General features: G+C 48.4%; 1 non-coding gene across 1 annotated transcript; it reads left to right on the top strand.

The window, feature by feature from the left end:
* The first annotated feature begins 6,547 nt into the window (after window positions 1–6,547).
* Window positions 6,548–6,619, top strand: trnaw-cca (transfer RNA tryptophan (anticodon CCA)). The gene has a single exon. It is a non-coding gene; the product is annotated as a tRNA-Trp (tRNA).
* Window positions 6,620–15,432: the final 8,813 nt, after the last annotated feature.

Raw genomic sequence — 15,432 nt, 5'->3', positions numbered from 1 at the left:
CCCCCGCGGTGTCTGTGGTGGGGAAGAGACCGTTGCCCACCTCCTCCTGGAATGTGCCTTAGCAAAGCAGGTGTGGAAAGAGATGCAGTGGTTTTTGTCGAGGTTCATCCCAAGCAGCTCTGTAACACAGGAGTCTGTGTTCTACGGGCTGTTCCCAGGGACGCACACCGAGACAAACATCAACTGCTGCTGGAGGACTATCAATTCGGTGAAAGACGCCCTTTGGTCTGCCCGAAACCTGCTGGTCTTCCAGCGCAAAGAGTTGTCCACCACCGAATGTTGCAGACTGGCACATTCCAAGATCCAGGACTACGTGGTGAGGGACGCACTAAAGCTTAGGGCAGCCGCAGCAAAGGCTCAATGGGGAAAGACCACTGTGTAAGGTCCCCCCACCAGGCTGAACTGAGGGGCTGGATCCATGGGAAACCCCTCGAACTGTATCAGGAAAAGTTTGTGTTCTGTAAAATGTAAAAATGTATATGGCATGACAATGAAATGGAAGGGTTGTGAGGCAACTCATGATTGTAAAGAAGGAAGCTGATCACCTTTGCACTGTTTGTATTTTTTGACTTGATACTGTTTTGAACTGTTTGGGAATGTAATTTTTACAGATTTTTATGAATAAAGTATATTTTGGAAATTAAAAGAAAGTATTAAATGGTTCTCGGTCAGACTGGAGGATAGTCGACAGTGCTGTTCCCCAAGGGTCAGTGCTAAAACCACTGCTTTTTTTGCTACAGATAAATGACTTGGATCTTGGAATATAGAGTAGAATCTCAAAATATCCCAATGACACCAAACATGGAGGAGTGGCAAACAGTGATATGAAATGAACTGCCTGCAACAGGACAGTGATAGGCTAGCAGAATGGGCAGACAGGTGGATGATGGAATTTAATAGTGACGAGTGTGAGGTGATGCATTTTAGCAGAAGGAATAGGCTGAGGCAATATATACTTAATGGCACAGTTCCAAAGAGTGTGCAGGAATAGAGGGACTTGGGGTTCATGTGCATCAATCTTTGAAGGTGGCAAGACATATTGCGAGAGTATCTGATCTATGGGAGAAGATTTTAGATATCGGCTTGTTCAATTACAGTTTCTGTTTTCTCTGTTACTTGTGGTTAGCAAATAAATAGAGGTATTGAATACTCCTCCACCAGTCCTAGGGATCATCCAAGTTATTTTAAATCCTCCCATGGGTCACCATGTCAGACTGAGTTCCATGTTTTAGAATCAAGCAAAGGAAATCTGCTCAGTTCCAAAACTATCAGCGAGTTGAAGCTGATAACGTGCCTCTGGTGTCATCAGCAACACGGGAAATGCTGCAGCTGCAGTGAGAGGTCAGGCAACATCTGGCAGAGTTGCCAGAGGCTATGTGTACCCAAGCACGGACGATGGAGGAGTCCATCCAGGCCTTGGGTGCTGCACTGTCTCTGATGGGGGTGTGTCTGGCTTCCTCCATTGAGAGATTGGTGACTGTCATGGAGAGCCAGATCCAGCCGACCAATCAGTGGCTGCCGGAGATGTTCGCAGACCTGCACTCCATCACTTTGTCCATGAGCTCCATCCAGCGGTGACAAGGTGAGAGGGGGGACGAGGCACCTGAACTCTCCACCAGGTCCACGTCCCTCTCAGGTCAGCAGGGAGGTACAAGTGTGTCTTATAACGGGGAGGAGCAGCTGGCTGCTAAATCTGGGGGTGTCCTCTCTGGGTGCTCCTGGTGTGGACAGTAGCTCCAAAGCCCCTCTGCCAGTGACACCAGTGATGCCAGTGCCTGCCTCCATCACCCTCGATGACAGAGGGGGTCCCTGTACCTGTGCAGGAGGCCCTCAGTGTGCCGGGGCCCTCCAGGCCTCAGGCAGCAAGAGGATGGCCGCCAATGTCATCCCAAGCCATGGGGCAGCAAGGTCAGCAGACTGTCTCCACCTCAGCTGACAGAGCGTGGGGAGCACCACGTAGGAGCACCCGGAAAAGATTTAAGAAGAACACCTTGATTCACTGAGGGGTTCAAGGGTGAATGTTCATTCCAGATGTACATTCCAGATGGGACGTCATTTAAACCCTTCCTCCCAAGGGGCTGGAAGTGAGGGACCAAGCCCCGAGCTCTGAAAGCTTTGGTCTTGCCACTGTGCAATGTGTACCTGGGTGCTGCAGTGCAGAAGGAAGGAGTCAACAACAGGGCTGCTCACTGTCTGCAATGTAGTGTAATGGTGACTTCACCTTTGAGAAACTGTATTCTTTTCGAGACCAAGCCACTGCTGCAACTCATGCCATCATCATACATTTGTAAAGAAACTCCATTTTGAAAGACACATTCAACACATGGCTTGCAATGCATGTACACACGCACACACACATGCATGCAAACACATAGAGGCACACGCGCGCACACACACACATACACGCACATGCACACGCGCGCACATGCACACACACATACACACACATGTACACACACACACATAGAGGCACACGTGCACATACACGCGCACACACATGCACGCATACACACACATATCATGCACACACACGCATACACACACACACACACACACCAGTAAGGAAAATACCTGGACCTGAGATCATGTCGATAAGTAAGATGATAAGTACTGTTTGTATTTAATTTGAATATAAAGCCTGGGGCATCATTTAATGAAGACTTATGAACACAGCACAACACCATATTTCTCTGGCATTGAGGATCAAAAAAGGAAACCACACAGACAACCAGGGAAATACAGAAGACTTGCATTGACAATTTCAGATTTAAATAAATAGCAATCACCATGTGTGTACAATGACAGCCAGTCTTTCCAGCCTTTACAGAGACACACAGTAATCCAGGGCCACACTGGAGAAAATACTTAGCAAGATTTGAACTCCGAAAGGGACATTCGATATCAATACATCCCGAAGAAAGAGAACGTTACTCCTACACTCTGCTGAACCAAAAGTCGACAATACTTTCAATACACTCAGAGACACCGGAAGCGATGATGATTATGATGCAGTGAAGAATGCTCTAACAAGATATTCTCAACAAAGGGCAAATCCTCACTATGAAATTTATGTCTTCAGGCAAACAAGGCAAGATAAATGTGAGTCTCTTGACCACTACATGATAAGACTCAGAAGTCTGAGCCAGAATTACAACTTCACAAACATGGACAAAACATCATCTCCCAGATCATTATGACCTGCAAATCATCAAGACTAAGATGGCAAGCTCTTAGAGAGAGCAAATTGGCAAATTGTTAAACTTGCAAAGGCTACTCAATAATGACAGAACGTGGGAAGCCAGCAAAAGACAAGCTGAAGTCTGAGAAGGGAAACCAAATAAAGGAAAGAAGAAATTATCCTGGTTCCTGTTCAGGGGTTTTTGCACCATTGTAAAAACATCCCAAAGTTATTCACCTGCTGTCCTGGCAGTATATTCACATTAATCTATTTACTCCAGCTATCACTTCACAGTATTGCTCATGTACCTTTAGAGATCTGTGCAACGGAACACCCAGACAACTGCTTGAGATTATTTTCTTTCTCAACCTTCTTTAATCCTTTTCCCTGAAGGGTGAGATCAGTTCATTGAGCACAGGCCCTTCCTGCTCTATATGGTGCTCAGTGCCTCATCAAATGAGAATAACTAACACACCACAGGCCAGGGAGCATCGGCCCATCCTCCCCTGATTGTGGTTCAGTGCCAACCAGGTCAGATCAGCTAATTCAACACAGGCCGGAGATGGAACCTGGATCTTTCCTGCTCTGGGGGCTCCGTACCATACCAGGTGTGATAAAGTAAAATACCACAGGCTGGGGATGGAGCCTGGGATTCTCCTGTTCTGTGTGGGGCTCTGTACAAAACCGTGTGAGATGAACTATCATCCCTCAGGCTGAGGAAGGAGCCTGGGCCCATTCTGTTCTGTGTGACTCCGTACCACACTGGGTGCGATCAGTTCACTCAACACAGGCCATGAATACAACCTGGCCCTTTCCTGCTCTGTGTGACTCGGTATCACACCAGGTGACATCAGCGAACACAGCACAGACTGGGGCTGGAGCCTGGGCCTGTCCTGCTCTGTGGACTCAGTAACACGATCTGTGAATACCTTTTATAAACACTCTGTGTCCAACATTGTGAGGCAGTTCTCTGTGTTTATATAGAGTGTCATTTATTGAGTGCTCTCTTGGATCCAACAGGGTAAAAGACGGTTGGGTGGTGGGGTGTGGATGGTGGTGCGGGGTGTGTGCAGAGAATTCGGGGGTGAGCTCTGATTCCTAACCATTTCTGGATTGTAAGGAATAAAGAATCAATGAAAGAGGGAGAAGCAATGTGGGAGAAGGGATGATTGAAGAATTTGTCCATGAAGCTGATTAAAAGTGTCTCAAACACAAGATAATATTCTTCTTTGGCCTCCCTGTCTCGAGAGACAGTGGGTAAGCACCTGGAGGTGGTCAGTGGTTTGAGAAGCAGTGCCTGGAGTGGCTATGAAGACCAATTCTAGAGTGACAGACTCTTCCACAGGTGCTGCAGATAAAATTGGTTGTCAAGGCTGATACACAGTTGGTTCTCTCCTTACATTTCTGTCTTTTTTCCTGCCAACTGCTAAGTCTCTTCGATTGTGGTCAATGTCACAGGGCTTCAGGTCCCGTTTGTAGACGTCTTTAAATTGGAGACATGGACGGCTGGTGGGTCTGACACCAGTGACGAGCTCGCTGTACAATGCGTCCTTGGGGATCCTGCCATCTTCCATGCGGCTCACATGGCCAAGCTATCTCAAGTGCCGCTGCTCAGTCGGGTGTATATGCTGAGGAAGAGTCAGTTACTAGGGGAAATAGGTTTAAGGTGCGAGGGGTAAAGTTTAGAGGGGATGTGCAAGGCAAGTTTTTTACACAGAGGGTGGTGAGTGCCTGGAACTTGCTGCCAGGGGAGGTGGTGGAAGCAGATACGATAGCGACGTTTAAGAGACATCTTGGCAAATATATGAATAGGAAGGGAATAGAGGGATATGGGCCCCGGAAGTGCAGAAGGTGTTAGTTTAGGCAGGCATCAAGATCAGCGCAGGCTTGGAGGGCCGAATGGCCTGTTCCTGTGCTGCACTGTTCTTTGTTCTTGTTTGTTGTTGTTGTTAATGTTGGCTGCCTTGAGGACTTCTGCGTTGGAGATACAGTCCTGCCACCTGATGCCAAGTTAATATTAATATTAAGAATTGGGAGGATTTTTAAAAAACCACCAAATGAGGAGTAGGAAATTGATAAAGAGGGAGAAAATGGAATCTGAGAGTAAACTGTCAAGAAACAAGTTATAAAAGGTTTTACTAGTATACAAAAAGCTCAACAATAACAAACAGATTCCTTCGATGCAGAGACAAGAAATTTATTGTGGGGAGAAAGAAAATGGTAGAGAGTTTACACAAATATTTTGTGTCTGTTTTCACAGTAGAAGGTACAGCGAACATGTCGGAAATCGTGTGGAACGGGGAAGAGATCTGTTCGTTGCCACCCTGGCTCAGGGTACTTAATGATAGCGACTAACTCTGTCATACAATCGGTTAGTGTGTTCAGCTATTACCTGTAGTGTTGGTGTTTTAAGCCCACCTGGTGACAGAGGCAGAGTCTATTTTCCTCATTTAGGATTCATTGTCACACAGTTCCAAATTGTCAATGTGTGCTTTGGCTGCAAGCAAGTATTTCCCAAACATTGCCAGCTCCGCTGTTATCCAGTAAATCACACCCTAATGCTTTTCCTTGCATTCATTTCACATAAAATTCTTAAATATTTAGATGATCATGTACCTCCAGCCAACCCATTAGAAATAAATCAAGTTATTGGGTTCAAAGTGCATTTATAGAACTGGAACACGCAATCCCACCGTGTGAAGCTACATTAAATTTGTGGTGATTGTACAGCTGGTATTAGAGAAAACAATCCAGAACATGTTGGACCATTTTAATGATATTTTACTTGCTTCTAATAACCTTATTTATGTTGATGTAAAATTTTGGAAAATCCTCTGGTCCAATAGCAGGTACATGAGAAAATGATGCAATATTTATATAAGCCTGGTGTGCTGGAATTCCTGCCTAAACTCCTCCACCTGTAACACTCCATCACCTCCTTAAAACTGAAAGTTTTGATCAGTATTTCGGACAGGAGTCAGCCCTGCCTTTTGCCCTGATTTGTCAGTAATCATTTAAAACCATTTTGGGTCAATCCCTTCCTTTAAATCCTGCACAGCAGCAGTGACAATAACTTTGTGGATTTAATGGTTGAGCCAAATCCGACTCAGTTCCCCAGGAGAAATTCCTGAACTCATGGGCACTTTGTATCAAGCAGCAGTTAGCAGCAAAAAGTCTGATTAATCAGAGTAGTGAGTCCAGTAAATACTTAAACAGAAGACACCCTGTAAAACAGAACTCCAAGTATCAGTTTGAATAAAGTATTGAACTGACAGAGTGGAGAGCAGATGAGGATTGAATTAAATTGCAATTCACTGAATCGAAACAAGAAGTGATTCTATCAAGAATGGGACACAGCTCTCTGTTTGTGAGCTTGTGGCGCAACGGTAGCGCGTCTGACTCCACATCAGAAGGTTGCGTGTTCAAATCACGTCAGGCTCAGTTAAGTTTTACAGCAGCTCAAGCTGCTGGATTTTATATCAGAAGAGAGTTCGCTCTGTTGGGATAAAAACAAGAAATGCTGGAACCACTCAGCAGGTCTGGCAGCATCTGTTGAAAGAGAAGCAGAGTTAATGTTTCGGGTCAGTGACCTTTCGGAACTGTTCGTGTATTGTTCAATTTCAAAATCGACTTTAATAGATTAAAGTTCTTATTTCTGGATCCGTTCAATTTCCACGCTCAGTTCTTATTTCTCAGTTTTCTATCGGAACAATGTTTCAGGGATGTGCTATCTCCATTGTTTATACAATAACTCTGTCAGCAAGTGTGCGAAGTAAAACACAAACGACCCAGCGTGGGTCTCATCCCACACCCGGCTCCGTCTGCACAGCTCCTTAGTTCAGTTGACGAGAACGCAGTGTTAATAACACCGAGGCTGTGGATTTGAACGCCGTAAGTGCTGGCAGATGTTCAGTTATTACTTTGACATGTTTTCCTAACACTTCAAATCCAACTTTTAGATGCACACAGAATGTCAGAGAACTTATTTTGAATAACATCCATTGCATCTTTGTCACTGGGCTGGAGTAATCCAGAATACATTTTAATAATCTTCCGTTTGCTGATAAAGGTTGAATTTGCGGCTGTTCCCGTTAATGGTCACAAGCAGGAACAAACAGACAGAGTGTATCTGACCGCCCAGAGATGTGGAAAGGCTTCAGTTTAGGACAATTGCATCAAATCAAATGTTCACCAGGCCCCAAGAGAGTCAAAAGCTGGGGGAAAGGACGGAATGAGATAGTGAATAAGCTAAACTGAGGTGGAGGTGGGATGGCAGCGGTCCAGGGGACAGAAGCAGCGAGGCCGGGAGTGAGCGGCCGAAGCAGGGTATTTTGTGGGGAATGGAAATGACGATCGCAGCCACTGAGGGGTGAGGCAATGTTTGGACGTCATTCCGTCTTGTGTCGGTGCGTGATGACGTCGGTGCACGCATGCGCAGATTCATACTGGCAAGCTGACAAATGTTTGGATGCACTGATGATGTCGACGATCGCTCTGCACATGCTCTGTGTTGTCAGGAAACACTCTGTAGTGAATAAGCTAAATACAGAAGATATAAATATTTCCCATCCTTGATGTCTCACTATTCCAGTCCAACCCAATCCTTCAATGCTGGGTAAATAATTTCAGTAAAAATTGTGCAGCTCGAGGATTGAAACCATAAGGCCAATGCAGAATAAAGGAGAACTGACGGAACTCCAGACTGAACCAGAGATCTTCAGTCTAACACTCTCCCAACTGAGCTATTTCAGTCTCTCAGTGAAGTATCCTTTGCGTCATTTATTTATTTATTTAGAGATACAGCACTGAAACAGGCCCTTCGGCCCACCGAGTCTGTGCCAACCAACAACCACCCATTTATACTAATCCTACATTAGCCCCATATTCTCTACCACATCCCCACCATTCTCCTACCACCTACCGACACTAGGGGCAATTTACAATGGCCAATTTTACCTATCAACCTGCATTTCTTTGGCTGTGGGAGGAAACCAGAGCACCCGGCGGAAACCCACACAGCCACAGACTGTGTGGCTTACAAACTCTACACAGATAGTGCCCAGAACTGAACCCGAGTCGCTGGAGCTGTGAGGCTGCAGTGCTTACCACTGCGCCACTGTGCCACCATTGTTTTGGAAGAAAATATAACCCTGGTGGAATTGCCCCTCCCAATCACACCTCACTTTATAGAACATAGAAAATGGAGAAAATTTATGGCACAGAAGAAGACCATATAGCAATCGTGTCTGTGCCAGCTGAAAAAGAGCGATCCAGCCCAATCCCACTTTCCAACTCTTGGGAATGGGATCTGAACAGATCTCAGAGCTCACATTATGTGAATGTTGTGCTGAAGTGTTGGTAAACATAGGAAGTTGACACACTAGGGGGGACCTCACACTGTTAGACACAGCGTGAAATACACTCAAGTGTTTATAAAACATTACAACATGTGAGTAATATTCCCCATTACTTTCTCAACACTGATAGATTGTGAAGGGAGAGACAGTCAGAAGTCTCACTGATCCACACTGACCCCCAGCTGAGAATGAAATGAGATAAAGTTCAATCTTTAGCAGTGAGATGCTGGAGAGAGGTAAGAGTCCTGAATCAAGGAGAGACTTTCAGATAATGCTGTTGAATCTCATTTCAAACACTCCTTGAATTCACTGCCGAGGAATTCAGAGCTGGAGAATGCCTGTAAAATCAGCCGAAACAGGAAAAATAAACACCCACCATGGGGCTCAAACTCAAAAGCTTGAGATTCGGAGTTTCATGCTTTCATCGACTGAGCTCACTGGGCCTGAGACAGTGTCCCCGTCCTGTCTGTTATTGGACGGTGCAGCTGTTGGCTCCACCCCAGGGGCTGAATTTGTTCTGTAAACCATGAACCAGCTTCCTCTCAAATCCCAGGTTTATCAATAAATCCTCTTACAAAAGCCTCAAAGTGTGATGTATTCCTCTCACTCATCCAGAATAAAAGTTACATTCTATGATTCTAACTCTGTCAAATCTGTTCTGAACTAGGGACAGAAGACATCGGACCGGATCTTTTTGTCGGCGGCTGACATGGAGGGCGGACTTCACACATCCACATGGCGAGAAGGTGTTTCAGGTGTTTAAATCTGATTGTCAGCAGTTTTATTCACTGGGTCCAATTGAACAATGGCACATGGGAACCTCGGGGCTTGACAGCCTCGCCTGGTTAAAGGAGGTGACTGGGAAGTGGGAGCTGAGTGTTGGCTTCACTAGGAAGCCATTGGGTGAGGTAGCATCACTTGGCAGCAAGGGTGGAGGGGGAAAGGGCATCGGGAAACACTGTCAGGATTGGGGGCTAAGGTGGCAGCTCTGCAGGCGGAGCCACACCAGGGAGCCATTGGGGCAGTGCCACCTCATTGAGGGTGACAAGTGAGGTAAAGGTGGCTGGGTGTTGTTTACTGTGAAGGCCTTGCACTCAGGGAAGGCTAACCTGTCATGGGCCTCATTCACCCTGGATTCGAGGCTCCCATTGAGGAGGTACAGTGGCTGCATAGTGGTTAGCACCGCAGCCTGACAAAGAACAAAGAACAGTACAGCACAGGAACAGGACATTTGGCCCTCCAAGCCTGCTCGATCTTGATGCATGTCTAAACTAAAACTTTCTGCACTTCCGCAACCCGGGTTCAGTTCTGGGCACTGCCTGTGCGGACTTTGCAAGTTCTCTCTGTGACCGCGTGGGTTTCCGCTAGGTGCTCTGGTTTTCTCCCACAGCCAGAAACTTGCAGGTTGATAGGTAAATTGGCCATTGTAAAGTGCCCCTAGTGTAGGTGGGTGCGAGGAGAATGGTGGGGATGTGGTAGGAAATATGGGATTAATGTAGGATTATATAAATGGGTGGTTGTTGGTCATCACAGAGTCGGTGGGCTGAAGGGCCTGTTTCAGTGCTGTATGACTCTATGAGAGAGAGGGAGGGAGATGCAGGCACCACAGCAGCTTGGGGGCCCACAGGAGGGCCAGCCTTGAACAAAAGGCTGGAGAAGGAGGCAGAGGAACACATCAGCTGAGGTTCAACTACCTGCAAATGCCCGAGTGACAGTGTCTCCGCAGACTGCACCTCTCCATGGAGGTCGTCACTGATCTCTCTGCCATGGTGCAGTTGGCCCCATGGGTCTTGGTGGGCATCTGATGCCAGTGTCCCTGTGCCACTGAACTCCTACACCACCAGATCGTTGCAGGGATCCACTGGAGATAGGTGCAGAACCTCACAGTCTGTGGTAAATCAGTACATCAACATCACCAATGTCCTGTTCAGGAGGGCCGGCGACAATGTGTGCTTTGATCCAAACAGTCAAGCTGAGAGGGCTATAGGATTCGGGACCATCACTGGATTCCCCCAGGTGTAGGGTGTCATTGACTGTACATACTTGGCCATCAAGGCTTCTGTAGACCAGCCAGCAGCCTTCAACAGGAAGGGTTTCCACTTGCTCAGTATGCAACTGGTCTGCGACCACCGCAAATGTATCCTACAGGCGTATGCATGATTCCCAGGAAGCAGCCACAACACCTGTATAGCAAGGCAGTCCCAGGTGACAGAACTTTTCCGTGCCCCCACCCCCATGTGCCTTCAGAGATGGATCCTTGGGACAAGGGCTACCCACTGAGGACATGGCTACTGACGCCTGTGAGGAACCCACGCACAGATGCAGAGGAGAGGTACAACACCTGCCACCCGAGCGACCATCGAGGATGCCATTGGATTCTTGAAGATGAGATTCAGGTGCCGAGAGCAATCCAGTGGATCCCTTCAGTATGCCCTAGCGAGGGTCTCACGTATCATGGTGGTTTGCTGTGCACTGCACTATCTGGCACTACAGAGGGGTGAGGTGTTGACCAGTGAGGATATCATGGAGTGCAATGCCTCCTCTGATGATGAGGATGCGGAGGATGCCAGGCAATGCCAGATGAAGGGCCTCAGGCACAGCAGGAAAGCCACCAAGAGAGACACGAGACACCCTTATACATGCACGTTTCCCTTGAGCCTTACCCCCTTTTTTAAAAATTCATTTTTTTTTATTCGTTCGTGGGATGTGGGCATCGCTGGCTAGGTCAGCATTTATTGCCCATCCCTAATTGCCCTTGAACTGAGTGGCTTGCTAGGCCATTTCAGAGGGCATTTAAGAGTCAACCACATTGCTGTGGGTCTGGAGTCACATATAGGCCAGACCAGGGAAGGATGGCAGGTTTCCTTCCCGAAGGGCATTAGTGAACTAGATGGGTTTTTACAACAATTGACAATGGTTTCATGGTCACCATTAGAATGGCTTTTAATTCCAGATTTTTTATTAATTGAATTCAAATTTCACCATCTGCCATGGTGGGATTCGAACCCATGTCCCCAAAGCATTAGCCTGAGCCTCTGGATTATTAGTCCAGTGACATTACCACGACGCCACCACCTCCCCTTCTGGAACCACAGCAATAAAGCCTTAGCTTTCAGCAGCCCTGTTGTCACCTCCTTCCTTCTGTACTGCAGCGCCCAGGTACACATTGCACAGTGGAAAGGCCGAAGCTTTGTGAGCTCGGGGCTTGGTCCCTCACTTTCAGCCCCTTGGGAGGAAGTATTTAAATGGAGTCCCAAAGGGCATCAACACTAGGAAGGAGACATAGTGAGAGAACAACATTTCTTTATTCCATGTGACATCAAACGCAACCCCATCCATCTGGAATATACATTCACCCGTGAATCCCAAAGTGAATCTAGGTGCTCTTCTGAAATCTTTTCCGGGTGCTCCTACATGGTTTTCCCCCTGCTCTGTCAGCTGAGGTGGAGACAGGCTGCTGACCTTGCTGCCCCATGGCTTGGGATGACATTGGCGGCTGTCCTCTCACTGCCTGAGGCCTGGAGGGCCCTGGCACACTGAGTTCCTCCTGCACAGGTACAGGGACCCCCTCTGTCATCGAGGATGATGGAGGTGCTGGCATCACTGGTGTCACTGGCAGAGGGGCTTTGGAGCTACTGTCCACACCATGAGCACCCAGAGAGGAGACCCCAGATGTAGCAGCCAGCTACTCCTCCACCTTATAAGACACACTTGTACCTCCCTGCTGACCTGAGAGGGACGTGGACCTGGTGGAGAGTTCAGGTGCCTCGTCCCCCCTCTCACCTTGTCACCACTGGATCGAGCTCATGGACGAAGTGATGGAGTGCAGGTCTGCGAACATCTCCGGCAACCACTGATTGGTCGGCTGGATCTGGCTCTCCATGACAGTCACCAATCTCTCAATGGAGGAAGCCAGACACACCCCCATCAGAGACAGTGCAGCACCCAAGGCCTGGATGGACTCCTCCATCATCCTTGCTTGAGTACACATAGCCTTTGGCATCTCTGCCAGATGTTGCCTGACCTCTCGCTGCAGCTGCAGCATTTCCAGTGCTACCGGTGACACCAGAGGCACGTCATCAGCCTAGGACTCAGCATGGGCCTGGCATCCCACAGTCCTCCCTCTGTCAGTGGCCTCGGCTGTCACAGCCTCCGTCAGCTGCCCGCGCCTGTCTGTGATGTGCTCACCAGCTTGTGAGCTCGAATCGAACCGCGATCGGATACCCACCGTGTAAGAGTTTCTGTGCTGGTGGAGGATGCGGGGGAATGATGTGACGGTGCACCCTCTGAGGCTCCCTCCTCCTCCTCAGAGGTGTCCGGCTGTCCCCCAGTCTCTCCAGCTCTTCGCTCTTGTCATTCATCCGGGCCTGCATGTGAAAACAGGGACATTGAAGGGTTAGGGTCTTCCCATCGGGACATTCCAACCACCCCTACTGTGCAGCTCCATTGATGCAGTGGTGAACAGATGAGCAGTGTTTTTGCAGCAGATGCTCCCTTGTGCCCCAGGAGATGCTCACTCACTCTCTTGGGTAGGTCTCCCTGTCTCTCCATCAGCTATGGAGCAGCTGCCTTGCTGCCCAGCCAGTTCCATGGCCTCCTCCTCCATCGGGATGAGGACATTGGAGATAAGGCACTCCACCGCCAGTCTTGACACGCTCTTTCCAATTGTGGGCTGTCTTCTCCTGCAGACACAATGATGAACAAAATTAGTCTCCCAGCGGGGACAAGCCCAACATCTCTGATGGTGATAGTCCAGCAGTCCATGATGGGGACACACATAAGTCTCCTGCATGCGGCCCCTCTCGAGGGACTGTGTGAGGTTATGCAATGACTGACGTGCGCCTCTCACTGAAATGCAGCCAAGCCTCAGGCAGCATGTCCTGCTGCCCTTCCCCAATACACATGACTGGGTGGTCACTCCCTTTCCACCAAACACTCCCTCTCACTCTGCCACATGCAATGTCCAAAGGGTCCAAAGTGTTTAGAGTTCTCACCTGAGCAGCCCGGATCAGGTCATTGACCCACTTGCTGCACTGGATCCATGTCCTGGGGGTGAACCCACAGCTGCTGACCTCCCCCAATACCTCTAGCCAACCTTGCTTGGCCAGGTGGGCAGGCCTCCTCCTCCTGCCCCTGGGGAAGAGGATTTCCCGCCTTTCCCTTGCAGCCTGAAGGAGAACATGCAGGGAGACATCGCTAAACCATGGGGCCACCTGGTGTCTTCTTTCAGTCATGGACGCTGCAGGTTCGTGTTCAGCTCCTTACCCATCAGGCAGCAGAGGCAGCAGAACGGGTCCTGGGACAGCAGAGGGTTCTCAGGAAGACACTCCTTTAAACCAGGCAGCAGTGAATGCAGGGCTGGCAGCCCTTTTAATATGGTGCCAACACCTGCCGTTGTGTCAGATGTCGGTGCCATCGGTACCTCGTTCCCTGCCTCTGGTCCTTGATTCCACGGGCCCCACGTCTCCCCTTCATTAATTGGTCGGCTGCTCCGTGATCGGGGTCGGCCGGCCACATTTCACTCGTGTGGTGACGACACCTGCTTCCGGTGCCTCTGCCGAGAGCCGCACCGTTAGTTTAAAATTCAGCCCATGGGATCAAGAGTGGAAAATCTCCCCTCTGATTCTCTCTACTTAAAATGAAGGAGTCACCAAATTAAAACTGATGAAACCAGGGATTGTATCCTGGTTCTTCAATCTAGTGTTCTCCCAACTGAGCTATTCCATCCTCACTATGAACTCATCTTCATTGGAGACAAATATAACTCCAGGTGGAATTTCCTCACCCGTTCATTCCTCTCTTCAGGGGAATGGGACCCGACCAGATCGCGGAACTCAGATTATGTTAATGTTCTGCTCTTGATATCTTAATATTATCTTGCGTTTGAGCCACTTTTAATCAGGTTCAAGGACAAATTCTTCCATCATCCCTTCTCCCACATTCTCTCTCTCTCATTCATTCTTTATTCCTCACAATCCAGAAAGGGTTAGGAATTAGAGCTCACCCCCAAACCCTCTGCACACAAACCTCTGTCTGTTACCCTGTTTGATCCAAGAGACCAGTCAATAAATTACACTTTTTATAAACACAGAAAGCTGCCTCACAGTGTTGGACAGAGTTAAATACACTAAAGTCTTTCTAAAAAGGTTCATCTCACAGATTGTGTTACTGAGTCCACAGAGCAGGACAGGCCCAGGCTCCAGCCCCAGTCTGTGCTGTGTTAACTGATGCCACCTGGTGTGATACTGAGCCACACGGAGCAGGAAAGGGCTTGGTTGTATTCATGGCCTGTGTTGAGTTAACTGATCCCACCCAGTGTGGTAGGAGCCACACAGAACAGACTGGGCCCAGGCTCCTTCCTCAGCCTGAGGGATGATAGTTCATCTCACACGGTGTTGCACAGAGCTCCACACAGAACAGAGAAATCACAGGCTCCATCCCCGGAGTGTGGTATTTTACTTCGTCACTCCTGGTATGGTACGGAGTCCCCAGAGCAGGAAAGGTCCAGCTTCCATCTCCGGCCTGTGCTGAATTAGCTGATCTGACCTGGTTGGCACTGAACCACAATCAGGGGAGGATGGGCCGAGGCTCCATGGCCTGTGGTGTGTTGCCAGCGGAGGTGGTAGACGCAGGCACGATAGCGTCTTTTAAGATGTATCCAGACAGATACATGAATGGGCTGGAAGCAAAGAGATACAGACCCTTAGAAAATAGGCGACATGTTTAGATAGAGGATCTGGATCGGCGCAGGCTTGGAGGGCCGAAGGGCCTGTTCCTGTGCTGTAATTTTCTTTGTTCTTTGTTAGTTATTCTCATTTGATGAGGTACTGAGCACCATATAGAGCAGGAAGGGCCTGTGCTCAGTGAACTGATCTCACCTTGTGTAGTCCTGAGACC

Source organism: Heterodontus francisci, unplaced genomic scaffold (genome assembly GCF_036365525.1).
Source record: "Heterodontus francisci isolate sHetFra1 unplaced genomic scaffold, sHetFra1.hap1 HAP1_SCAFFOLD_102, whole genome shotgun sequence".
In the NCBI taxonomy this organism is placed as follows: domain Eukaryota; kingdom Metazoa; phylum Chordata; class Chondrichthyes; order Heterodontiformes; family Heterodontidae; genus Heterodontus; species Heterodontus francisci.
Note: the sequence above shows the minus strand (reverse complement) of the source record. Positions and strands in the feature narration are given on the sequence as shown.